This window comes from Drosophila kikkawai, chromosome 3L, assembly GCF_030179895.1.
Source record: "Drosophila kikkawai strain 14028-0561.14 chromosome 3L, DkikHiC1v2, whole genome shotgun sequence".
NCBI lineage: Eukaryota > Metazoa > Arthropoda > Insecta > Diptera > Drosophilidae > Drosophila > Drosophila kikkawai.
In genome coordinates, this window is record NC_091730.1 from 16,496,160 (window position 1) to 16,510,225 (window position 14,066).

At 37.4% G+C, this 14,066-nt stretch overlaps 1 protein-coding gene across 4 annotated transcripts in view; it reads right to left on the reverse strand.

The window, feature by feature from the left end:
- nuf (rab11 family-interacting protein nuf) overlaps window positions 1–2,302 on the reverse strand; it is a 53,366-nt gene extending 51,064 nt beyond the window's left edge. For all 4 annotated transcript variants that reach the window (XM_017167472.3, XM_017167471.3, XM_017167470.3 and 1 more), the window contains exon 1: window positions 1,603–2,302. The gene's annotated coding sequence lies outside the window, so the exon portion shown is untranslated. The remainder of the gene's footprint in view (window positions 1–1,602) is intronic.
- Between the last annotated feature and the right edge of the window lie 11,764 nt (window positions 2,303–14,066).

The following is a 14,066-nucleotide window of genomic DNA, read 5'->3' on the forward strand; positions in this document are numbered from 1 at the left end:
TTTTCCCATTCAAGTGGATCTCAGATTACGAGAAGATATCCACTTGAGGGCAAGATGAGCCACTTGCAAGGCTGTTGTATCCTGGCTGCATCCTGTACGGAATACAGATAAGGCAGGTGGTCCGGAAGCAGTTGACACTGCCTGGTGGCACTTCGATTAATTAATCGGTGGCCTAACTTCCTCAAGCTCCAAAAATAAAACCACAAGAGACTAGAAACAAAAAGCCTGAACTGCGAAATAAACCAAACAAAAAGTCAACGATGTCTCCGACTGGCACGAACCTGGCTCAAACAATAACAAAAACAAAAAAGCACAGAAAGGCAGGGGGAGTACGAAAAAATCAACAAATAAAACAATTGCGAATTTTCGCATTCGTGGAAAATGTTACAACTGTCTCAGACACACACAAACACACACAAAAAACACAATAAATAAAGAAATGAGCAAAAGTCGTTTACTTAATTGCTGGAAAAATAAAGTAAAAAGAAAATGAAAGGAAATTCCCAAATGTCTTCTCATACAAAGCTATATCAGAATGACATTTGAGAATCAATATTGTTAAGAATAATGCGTGACAACTATGGGAGAAGATTTATAGACGGGTTCGTGGATTTATGTGATTACTATGAATATAATAAAAGTACTATAGGTGATACTAGAAAACCTCTCTAAATATTTGTATGTATATAATATATAAACATATACTAGAGCTCCACAAGCTTCAAGTCAATAAATATCCGTTTAATTGGAAGAAGTATTCATTAACATGATGACTTCATTAATAATTCTAATTGATAAATACCGGCTTGCTATTTATTATTCAAATTCTGGGAAACTATAAATTGTTTGTCTCGAATTTAGTAATTATATTATGGTTAATATACGATAAAAATAGATATAAGTGAAATAAAAGTATATAAATTATGAGAATAATTTTTAAGGTCTGTCTTAAATTTTTATCGAAACTATTAAAGGTATAAACACTTGATACATGATATTATATGACCTCAAATCAAAGGAAAATATATAAGAAATTGTTGAATAATATTCAACATATTATGTATATTTTATATTTTAAAGGTTTGTCTTACTCTTTTAAATATCAAAATAAAAAACAATGCATTTAATCGAAACTATTAAAGGTATAAACAGGTTCACTTGATATTATATCACCTCAAAGCAAAGGAAAATACATATATAAAAATTAAAAACTAAATATAAATAATCTCCAAAATTGTAAATTGCTTTATTATTAATATGGTTTAATCTTAAGTTATTTTTTTAATTTAACGTCACTCAAAAATTATTTTAAAAATCTTTGTCTTAATCTATCCAAAATACGCATCACAGAAATATCTATTAACTAACAAAAAATAAATAATTAATAAAATTTTAAAACCATATACTTTTTCTATTCCTGAGATTAAAACTTTAAAACCAGTTTTTCACCTAACTATACATTTTCTTTTGAATTTGTTCCCCTCCTTTAACTCCTTCTTAAATTCTCCACCTTATTCTGGTTTTCTTGTTTTTCCCCATTTCGCATTTGTGCTAATGAGCAGCCGCTTTTAGGCAAAACAGTTAGTTTTTGGGGCCACGCACCTGTTAAAATATATATTTGCGTATATCCAATTGGAGCAGCGGTGCGCAGAGACGACTTCCAAAACGTTTAGCGGGACATTAATTTGTTTAAAAAAAACAAAAGAAACGAATAATTGCACTTGGCGAAAAGCCACAACAACAACAATAGCAATTGAACAACAGCACACACACACCCACACACGCGACACAGACGCAGACGCGGGGGAGAGAGACACGAAGAGAGCCGGCAGAGCGCAACAGTTAGATGCTCGCTAGTATTTGTTGTTGTTGTCGATTTTGTATGTATTTGTAGTTGTATTTGTTGCAGAACAGGTAGTTGCACAAAAATATTGCTTAAAATCGCCCGATTTCCTATTATTTTTTATAATTTCCTGGCACTTTCACTCAGCTCAAGTACCATTTTCCGCACAAATATTGTGGTTTATTAATTGTTGTTTTTTATTTTGTTAACTGTAATTGTACGCGTGCGAAACGTTGGCAACGTCTTTAACTGATTTTTTTTTCGTGGTCGTGATTTTTGGTTGTTTTGATTGCAGACAATTAACAAAGCAAGGGCTTAAACGGTATGAATTATTATTAATAAATTGTATAGTTTTCCAAAAAACTGCAAATTTTCGTATTTTTAATTGTTGTGTTGATAAGATTCACGTTCGCGCGGAGGAGCACCACCCACACACGTCCGTATTCGTTGGTAACTTTTTTTATTTTAAACAGGTGCTAAAAACAGTGATACCAGATGCAAATTTGGCTCTTACCCTAAAAAGTCTCAAAAAGTTGAAAAAAATCACCTAAAAAATCCACACCGGATATTCGAACCACCAACTATCGATATTTATTTAAGCAACGATGTACTTCACTATCGATGTACTTCCGGTTTTTGGAGCCCTCTTTTAGGGGCAATGTTATTTCGATGCCAAACTGCACACTTTTTAAAAAATGTTGTGAAGTTAGCTTAATGAATTAAATACTATATAATAACACAACATTTGAACAATTTTGTTTTAAATTGTTGTATTCAAATATATTTACAGTTCTCTGACTAATAAGGAATCTCCTGAGCCCCTCAAAAAAAAGTTGTTTTTCAGTATACATCCTAACTGTCTACAAAAACATCCGATTTCAAAAAAATAATATTGCATTAGTTAAAAGATAAGTGTCCCGAGGTACTCAAGTGGCTTTTTTATTTTTTAAATTTTTTTTTCAGATTTTTTAGCAAAATAGGAAGTCTAAACCCCGATAATTGACTAAGAAATTAAGTTAATTTGTTAAATAAAAAATATAATAATATTTAAATAACAAAAATCTCGAAGTGAGTACCTCTAGAATTAGTTTAAAAAGTATGTTCCAAATTTCAAAGTGATTGGTCCAGCAGATTTTCAATTATCGTGTACACGACTATCAAAATTTTTGCAGAATTTCGATTTTAAATTTATTTAAACTATACAATTATGTCATATAGATTAAAATAACGAAAACTTTTAATATTAGATTTTTTCGGGTGATTTGATTTAAATATAGAAATATATTTGAATTAAGGTTTTAAGATAATTTAAGGACAACATCAGCAACAAATGTAAAAAAGGCTACAACCGTAAACAATTTATGTTCAAACCAATTTCCCAAAAGCTGTGAAAAGCTTTCCTGTTTCATATACCAAAAATCGAAATATATTAACCGTTATATTTTAAAGTTAAATAAATAATCTTGATATATTTTACCTAAATATATATTTTTTAAGAGATCAAATATTTAAGGTAATACTCTAAGTAATTTTGTATATATAAAAATGATAAATAATAATAGTTTAAGTATGTATTTTTTTTATGCAAAATATATCTGTGTGTGTGCTTATACGAATTATACTTATATCTACTTATGGACTTATTTTTAGTGCCAGCTGAGCGGAGTGCAGCCAAATAGCTGTGATGACCTTACATGCATAAATATTTCAACCGACTTCTGCTGTGCTTGCTGCCATTTTCAAGAGCAAGGCAAGGTCTCTGCTGCTGCTGTGTAAGGACGAAGCTCACACACCCACCCACAACCACCCACACCCTCTGACTCCCACAAAACTGGTCAACAGGTTGAAAATGAGCGCATTTGAAACTTTACGAAAGTTTTTCCACACAAAATAAAAACTATGAGTAGCAGGCATTAGAGTGCCAGTGCAAAAAAGCTGTCTTGGCCATGGAAATTCAATTAGTAGACCCAGTCGCTAATTAATAGCAAATTGAAAGCTTTCCACTTGTTGAGAAAGGTTTTTTTTTTTTTTTTTTTTTGAAAAGGCCAAGCCACATGGCCAGTTTAGGTCCGGGCATCAAACACACACGGCTCACGTGCTAAAAAGCTCCGCACGTGTCCTGTGTGCGGCACATGAAACACATACAGGGGGGAAAATGCAATGGGGGAGGGAAAAGCTTTCACTGCCAATAGCAACAGCGTGCCCCAAACACGAGCTCCGCCACGAGCTTTGGCCGACTCCAAAAACCAAAAAATCCTTTTGGCCAACAGTTTGTTGCTCAAGCTGTTCCCGAACGGACGTCATCCTTCAGAAACAGTTGTGTGACTCTTCGGACTTTGTTTCGGATTCGGCCAGAAGTTCCTCTATAACAAAAGAAAAAAAAAACGAATATAATATAAAAAAAAGAGTACAAAAAAATACAAACAAAAAGAACAGAAACCTGACTGGGGAGTGGAGTTTTTGCTCCCCAACTAAAAAAGGAGTGGTGTGTGGAAATAGTTTAAGAGTGTGTGTGAGTGTCTAAATATTTAAATAACACAACGAAGCTAAATTAAACAAAAAACCCAAATATGAAAAAAAGAAACACAACACTGTGTGTAAGCTAGGGCTAGGCCATATAGTATAGTCTTTTGGGCCAAATCAGCTGCCACCTAAGACATGTTAGCACTAGCCAGGGAACATGCAAAGCCAACATTAGATTGTGTCAGCCAAGTGACTTTAAATGGCAGGCCAAGACGGCTACATGACCAGCAGATTAGCTTAGCCGTTTTTCAAAGGTCTTGGGGTCAGTGTAACTAACTTGGCTAACAGTATGCACTTCCCCCAGGAGCGTCTGGGGCATTTAATTAACACAGCACATAAAGCCACCCATACCCATCCTTTATTGTGTCGTGGTCAAAAGGTTCTTTCTTGGTAGTAGAAAGTTAAAATAGTTGGCAAACGAGTTCTTTAAAAGGAATTCTTAAGTAGACTACTCCCTCTCTCTCTCTCTCTGTGGGGCGGCTTAATCAGGAAAGTTAGTCTGGTGAGGAGTTGTGTAGTGAAATTTGAATAATGTATTCATTTTAATACGCTCCAGTTGTTATCGGAACTTTAATGAAAGTAGATTATCTTAAGAGGTCTAATCAGGGCAGTTAGTTGGAATCGGAATCGAAATTGTAATAGATTTTATAACGCTTCAGTTAACAAGAGGTTTTCATTGAAAGTTGATCTGAATTGAGGGAAATGTAAATGTTTATAATTGCTTTTTATATGAAAATTGATTTTAAAAAAGCTCGTAGAAATATTTTATAAATTTTTCAAGTACCTTAAACACTTCTGAGCGAAATTTATGTATAAAAAAAACCACTTGCAAGTGTGAAATGTTAAAGGGGTTAATTTTAAATAAATAAGAATATTAAGCTGTTAACAAAGGATTAAAAAAAAAGCTAAAATTCAAACTATCCTTTTACCTTTTCAATTAAATAGGTTTTCAAAATTTTAAGTAGGAATTTCCTTCGCTAATTTTAATAAAAAGTTATCAGCCTCAAAAGATACAGCAAACAATTTATATAACATAATCGCTTAGCCAACAAATCCTTAATAATTTGAGTACTCAAAGACTTCCGCACCATTTTGTTTTATTAACATATAAAAAAAATCATATGAACAAAAAAAGGAAACCTATAAAGAACTGCCAAATCAGCTTCGTTTCGAGGTCATATATGTATATGCCAAACAAAGTTGAAAAGAAATAATAAAGACCATTTGACTTGGTGCTCCTTTGGCTCTTTCTCTCGGCCAAGTTAGTGAGATTTCTCCCAAGGCTCTAACGGCATTCAAACAACTATTATTCGCAGTTTTGTTAAGAGTTAAGCGAGTCTATTTTCGGGCGGAGGAGCATTCAGCATGGAGCCAGGGGGCAGGAGGCCGGCCAAGGCTATCTGCATTTCAAATGACCAACGCAACAATGAAGGCTGGAAATCAACAAAAGAGGAGTGCCCCTAAAACAAAACAACAGCAGAAAAAAAAACGAAAGAAAAAAACTCAAAACCCAGCAAAATGGCAAAAAAGCTAAAGGCAGCAGCAGCAGTGGCAGCAGTGACAATATCCGAGAAGAGCCAACTGAGAATTGTCGCATGCAGGGTTGGGTTGGGCTTACACACGCACACACACAGCCAAAAACAGGGACTAACACACACACACACACATACTACCAAAAAGTGGGAGGCTACTTAAAAACAGCGCACACATGACGTCATTAAGCATATTAAATGAGTCTAAAGCGCGTTTGTTGCTGCACTGGAAAGGAAAATTGGGCTGGAAAATCAGCGAAAGAAAATCTTTGGTAAAATCGGAAAATATAAGAACATTTTTTAAATCAATTTGTAATATTGATTATTTTTAATGGAAGAAATTATTTGAATTATTCGATAAATAAATACAAAAAGTTCCAAAAGGAAAACCTTGAATTTCTACAATTGAATGTAAAAACGTATATTTGATGCTAAATAAATTATAAATAATTCATTATAAATACTTAATAATGAAGAAAATGTTCAAGTTACTAAAAATTTAGCTACAAGGCTTTAAAAAAGATTAAAAAATTTTATAAGGAAGTCTGAAAGTTGTATTTATATAATTTAATTATATTATTTAAAGGCATTCCAAAGCTTAAACTATTTTAAGTAACAGATTTAACATTTTATAAAATTATCTATGAGAATCATAATTTATTGTTAGCAGTGGCCTATAAGATTCATAAGTATTAGTAATATCTTTTTCAGAATTTTAGAATCTTAAAACTATTTACAAAATATATAGAAAAATATCCTTAAACCTTATCTTTTTTTAAATGATAATAATATATTTAAAGAATATGTTTTTTGCCAAGGAAAGTACTTTAAAAACACTTTAGAATATCAGTGATATTAAAAGTGTTCATAAATAGAAACTAATACACAAATTCGCTTTTAAAAAACCCAATTACAATATTTAGATATTACCAGCTTAAACCTTTATCTTCTTCCTAAGACTGTCCCCTACAGATTAGTTTGCGGATTCCATAATTTTTCATAAAATCCAACCAACATTTCGAGTGCTCTCACTTTTTTTCAAGTGTCTCTCGTTGCATGGCGTTTAGAGATGAGCAGCAAAACGGTAAAAGGCCATTAACAAACGCCTAATGGCGCACTTGAGACACTGCCCGGCCAAAGGGGCGTGGTCGTCGTCAGTAAGGGGGAAGATAGGGTTAGGCGAAAAGCTGATAATGCGAACGGATCTGCGGTGGCACTGCGACTTAAATGGCCAAGCGGGGAAAACAGTTTTCCAAACACACACACAGCCTTGCCTTGCCTGGCCTCCTGTTTAACCTTTATCATTTGCTGCTCATTTGGCTGCTGCTCCTGCTGCTGCGCTCGGAAATTGAAATATTAAATATTCATTTAGTGCAAGGAAGAAATCACATAATCCAATGGCAATGTGTCGCGGTCATATGTAACATATAACAACAAAGAGTGGTGGTGTAGCCCCGTCTAATGCATATGTGAAATGATCAACCGAAGGGCAATTTATCAGCATCCCCAAAGTGTGTGTAAAAAGTAAACAACCCAGCAACCAACCAGCAAACAACAGCAATAACAATTTGTCAAGTACACACACCAACACAACACAACACAACACAAAACAGGTGAAAATTGGAAAAAAAAAAAACGAACCAAAAAACTTGCTGGTTTTTAAACGCCCCTGAGCTGCGAACAAAGGATTATCGCGATGGCAAGGACCACGAACAAGGAACTGAAGCTGGCGGCTCTGGAGCCTGCGAAATGGTAAGTTGATGGCTCACATTAACAATCCTGACCCCCCAGGAAAGCTTACTGACTGTGTGACTCAAGATATTCCATCTGGCTGAAGGTTTCTATAAATCAAACTTGTTAAATTGGCACTTTTCCGCGAAGATGTGTCACTTCTTTAAGCATAAAATATAAGGAAAATAGCCAAGGTTTTTCTAGAAAATGTTGAAAATACCCTTTTTATATTTTAACTGTATTTTCTGGGAATTAAAATGTCTATCTATGATTTAAGAAATATAAAATAGCTGCTAGACTATGAGACTTTATTTCGATATTTGCGTGCTCTTTTTTTTAACCTCAAAATAACTTCTTAATAGAAAACACATCTCTTTAGCTTATATTCTGGCTTTAAACACCATTCTTTTAATAGAAATTTAAAGCTAATCAAAAATATTAAAAAATAAAATAAAACTATATAAAACAAATACCACATGTTCCCCAATTTGTTCAAATTTTCGCATAGTTATCCCAGTCACCTCTGCGTGCACATCCTTGGCTCTACTTAACCAATCAATATTATCGAGTTAGCAAACGCGAATTGCGAGTGTGTGCAAGTGTATGTGCGAGTGTGCCAGTGAGTGTTGTCTGACAAAGCACGTGGAGTTTATAAAATATGCAAAGCAATACATATTTGAACAGTTCGGAGAGACGGAGGCGGAGGCGCTCATCCGAGGAAAAGATGAACATGTCGAAGCCAACGGCCATTGCTTTTGTTTTTTACCAGCACACACGTTGTGGGAATCGAGCCAGTGTGGCAACTCGATAAGTTTTATCGCCCACATTTTTCAAACAACCGGGCTGTTAAAGTTACGATCCTGCCAAATCGCTAATATGCGATAGGACCTAAAAAAGACCACAAAAATTCGCGAACAGGATTTTTGCAAGCCACGGTCACATTGGATCCCCTCACTTCCGTTCTCTTTCTCACAAGGCGTCCCCGAGTTCGGATTAATTTTTGTCGATCCTAAAACCGCAAGCATCGTGTCGATCCGACAGTATTTGTTAAAGCGAATCATACCCATATTAAGTAAATTTAGTGCTCTAACGTATATTGGTAAGCTTGTGTGAATAATCGATCGCCGGAGTGCTAATTTTGCCTTTTCAAAACAGCGTCAGCCGTATCGGCAGAGTCGTCCAAGCGACCGGCATTGTTTTTGCCAGCAATTGCCCACCACGTGAGGTGGCAGTCATTTGTGGCATTCATCGTTGGCATTGTCTGTGGCTTCTCAGCGGGATCAACGCCACGTGTCATCGGAGCATTCGCACGCACAGCGTGGGGCTGCGCTTCCCATTTCGGCGGCCATACACGTGCCGATTGCGGTGATCCTCGATTTGGATTTTCTTTACCGCCTCGCTAACGTGTCACCGTTCCCTCACACGGCGCGCATATTGGATCGCCGTTCCCTCACACGGTGCACATATTGGATCACCGTGCTTTTCTTCGGCGCACCTATTGGATCGCCGTGTGTCTTTTTCGTGGCCACATCGTTCTTTGCCACATCGCCGTGCATCTTTGCCACATCGCGTGCGCTCTGCCGCACCCACACCTTGGCGGGCTGGTCTCGTTCCGCTCACGCCTCACGCAAGGGATTGCGGCCATCCCTGTCGCACATAGTGCGTGTCATCTTCATCAGCGCGAACGACGGAAGTAGCATTACATATCCGTATTGAGAGCTGGTGGCTGATCCGGCCCACACTCTGCTCCAGGAGCGGATAAACATGAATGATAGTGTCTAAAATATAATTAATTTTGCATATAGGAGCTTTTGATTTAAGAATTCGTACTTATAAACCTTTTCGGTCGTAATTTAGCAATTTTTTTTTGGGAGATTTGGCAATTATAATATCGTTTTGTCCCTCAAATAACTTAAAACACATACAGCTACACATCATCAGTCATCAGGCCTGCTGACGTCGATGGAGAAAGCGTGAGTACGGCCTAGCCGCAAAACAACAAAATAAAACTGAACCCATCCTTATAATTTCGCCAAGACTTCTGAAATAGTTTGCACATCTTAATTAATTAATTGATTCAAAAGAATATTAATAAGTTAATCTATTTAATGTAAAGTAAAAAAGGAAAAAGCGTTCTTTCTTATCTTAAATTTTATTTCCTTTCATTGGATCTAAAACAAACTGACTCGATAAGAGGTCTCGTAACGTAAATAACGTAAACTTAGGCTTAAGGATTAGATTTAGGAAAATGTCTTTCAATATTATCTCAGCCTGCAATTATATGACTTTGAAAATGAACTAATTTGATATCTTGTTGGGCACCTAAGGGGATGTAGAGCATTGGTTGTATAAGGGTGGAGCCTGAATGGACTTCACAGGTTGGGAGGGTTTAGATTGAGGCCAATAACATCGGAGCCTCATCTTCAATAGGTACACTTCCTTCGTCTGATTCATATTATTTACCATATCCCCAGCTAGAGTATCTCTGTCTACAATATTAGTTATGTAGCACCATTGTTCATGTCAACACAAAACCCACGCCCATTTTCCCTGAGCCTGCCGAGCAGAAAAAGTAGACAGAGCGTGTTGAGGTGGACAACGCTCGGTGAGTGTGTTTGTTACATAATTAATTGGCGCCCAAACGTTAAGGCCAGCCCGATGCCTGATTAGGCACCTGTCGTTTGACAGCCGAGCTTCCCGTTAATATTCAAACCATCCACTTCTAGTTTCCGTTTAGTATTTCAAATTCTGTCCTGGAATTGATGGCATCTGGATAGGTTCGGAGCCATACCGGAGGAAATGTAATACTTTTAACTGTTTTTTTTCTATCAGTTCGGTAATAATCGAACATTATAGTTAAAAGAACATTCCAATTTGAGTAATTGATTCCTTGGAATTATAGTTCTGATTCAAAGTCGGTTCTATACCAGGATTTCAATATTCAAACACTACCTTCTTATCAGTTAGGATCGAGATTTTATCTGGCTGGATAGATTCGGCTAGTTACTCTTCTAATTGGTAAGACAAAATAAATTGATATTTATTTTACTACCCTTTATTTACATTCCGTTTACAACATTTGTACCTATTGAATGACACAACCAATTGCTATACTACCCAGGGTAAGACCTAAACTGCATTTCTCATTTATCGTATATCGTATTCATCTCGAACGACCAGTTTGTTTTCGTTATATCGTATCTTATCTTATCTTACCGTATCTCATTTCGTTTTTTTGTTTTATATTTCGAAAAGCGTCAAAAATGTTGACACACAGCAATGAAAATTTAGTAGATCTTCAGACTGATGAGTCTGCAAATTGCATCATCTGCAACGGACCAGTGTGTAATCTGGATTTACTTGAAGCCCGTTGCAAGCATTCTTTCCACAAGCTTTGCCTTGACAATTATAGCAAGAACAACGACAAATGCCCCAGGTGTGGCCAAACTTTCTCTCAACCCGAGGTAGGACCTCATTCGGCTCCTCTTAGTAGATCTCAGGGACACAAGGTACAGACACGTTCAGCGTCGCGAAATGCGGCAAAGCAAAACGGTGGTTCTGAGCAAAATTCACTGCAGGAAATTCGTAGCGAGGGTAACTCAGACTCGAGGGTGGTAACGGAAGATCACGTGGAAAAATTGATTCAGAAGTCAATGCAGACCTTCCAAGCTAACATGCTGCAGTCAGTTACAGAACAAATAACTTTGGCGTTCACACAATTGAATAGGTCCACATTTGCCAATAATGGACAAGGTGAGCCGCAGCGAGATTTCAGTCGAGACGGTTCCGATGCCAACTCAGATCGAAACAACATTCAACAGGCTAGGAATTCACCAGATTTTCGCAGTGATCGAAGTGATCTCTCTCTGGATCGACCAGACAGAATTTCGAATATTATATCCAATTGGCGTATTAAATTTAGTGGTTCAGCTAACGACATTGCTATAGAAGATTTTATTTACCGTGTCAATTGCCTCACTTCACAATGCCTGAACGGCAACTTTGAACTTCTCTCCCATTTTGCTAACTTACTGTTCGCAGGCCCTGCATTAGCCTTTTACTGGCGCGTTCATAGATCGGCAGATAACATGAATTGGAACTTGCTTTGCAGGCGTTTAAAGGAAAGATATCAAGATCAGAGATCTGATCGTGAGATTAAATGTGCCATGCGTAGACGCAAACAGGGTAACACGGAAAATTTTGATGACTTTTTGGATGCAATGCTTTCCATCGCAGATTCCCTTCGTGAACCAATGCAGGACAGTGAAATTGCGGTAGAAGTTCGTCATAATCTCAGACCGGAGATCAAGCACGAATTATTGCACATTGACACCCCAAACTTAGCAACATTGCGAAAGGAGTGTCACAGGCACGAAGAATTCTTTCTTAACACCCGAATGAAGCCCATTCAACGTTCGAACCCAAGCAAGCGTTTCGTTAACGCAATTCTGCAGGAAGAAGATTCAGAATCTCAGTCGGAGGAAGAACACGATGTCGAGGATGAAATTTGTGTAGTTAAAACGGCTGAGAAAATTAAGTGCTGGAACTGTGAGGAAACAGGCCACAGTTACCACAATTGCCTTAAACCTCGTCGTATTTTTTGTTATGGTTGTGGAACACCGGAGGTGTATAAGCCCAACTGTGCAAAATGTAATTCGGTTTCGGAAAACCCCAAGAAGGACATTCGTTACGCGAAGAAAACGGATGTCCGCCGCTAGCTTCGAAAATACCAACAGAACCAGATTTTGTGGCAAATGATGTTCATTCCATTTTGCCTACCTTTCAACCAGACATATCAGAAACCAAACCTTTTAACCCATACCATTTGCGGGTACAGGAGTACGCAAAGCGTAGATCCCAAATTTTGCAAGCTAATCCTGTTTATCGTCGCAAACAGCGATCTTCACGGCGAATTCGTAAATTTTGTACTCGTAAGCGATCATTAAATCGTTTTATGATTTCCTCAATCGCACAAAACAAAAGCGATATTCGGCCTTTTACAAACATAGAAATATTTGGTCAACCGTATTTAGCTCTCTTGGACAGTGGCGCCAACAAAAGCGTTATAGGTGGTGAGCTAGCAAAACAAATAATTTCAGCTAAGCCGTTTAATAAATTTAAATCGGTAGTGAGAACTGCTGATGGGCAATCGCAATATGTTGCAGGCACGATACACATTCCCCTGACTTATAACTCAATTAGTGACAACTTTGAATTCCTGATAGTACCTTCGATAAAGCATGAAGTTATATGCGGAATGGATTTTTGGCAAAATTTTGGCATTTCGATCAAGCAAACAGTTGCGATCAACGAAATTAACTGTGAACCGGAAGAACACTCGAATAATGTGAGATTGTCCGATTTACAAAAATCAAAATTGCAGAAAGTAATAGACTTTTTTCCATCATTCGAGAACGAGGGCTTAGGATTAACTAGGTTGTTAGAGCACAATATCGACACATCCAATGCAAAGGCAATAAAGCAACGATTCTATCCACTTTCACCAGCTAAAGAAAAACTTTTATGTGAAGAAATCGACCGCATGATTAAAATGGATGTCATCGAAGAGGCTCCTTCATCGCCTTGGTCTTCTCCAGTTATCTTGCACATCAAGCCTGGCAAGGTACGATTTTGTCTCGATGCAAGGAAATTGAATGCAGTCACGGTGAAGGACGCATACCCCATCCCTATAATGGATGGATTGCTGAGTCGACTTCCACCCGTACACTGCATATCCAAAATTGACCTCAAAGATGCCTTTTGGCAGATCTGTTTAGATCAAGAATCTCGTGCCAAAACTGCTTTTACCGTTCCGAATCGTCCGCTATATCAATTCAAGAGGATGCCTTTTGGATTGTCAAACGCTCCACAAACCATGTGCCGATTAATGGACTTGGTTATTCCCTATCAATTAAAATCGCATGTGTTAGTCTACCTCGATGACCTGCTTGTTTTGTCAAACAACTTCGAAGAACATCTTCTGCATTTATCCGAAGTAGCTACCCAATTGCGTAAGGCTGGATTAACAATAAACGTTCAGAAAAGTCAATTCTGCCTGAAAACTGTAGACTACCTTGGTTACCTGGTGGGTGAAGGTACTCTTCAAATAAATCCAAACAAAATCGCAGCCGTGAGCGAATTTCCGGTTCCGAAGACCCAAAAACAGCTCCGAAGATTTCTTGGTATGACTGGTTGGTACCAGCGGTTCATATCCAACTATTCCACAGTCATTTTCCATCTGACGGAACAACTACGTGGCAAAACACTAAGTTGGAACGATAATGCCCAAGAAGCTTTCGAAAACATCAAGGCCAAGTTATGCTCTGCTCCTTGCCTTGTTCATCCCAATTACGACAAACCATTCATTTTGCAGTGTGATGCTTCACTACATGGAGTGGGTGCAGTTCTAGCTCAATGCGACGATTCCGGTTGTGAGC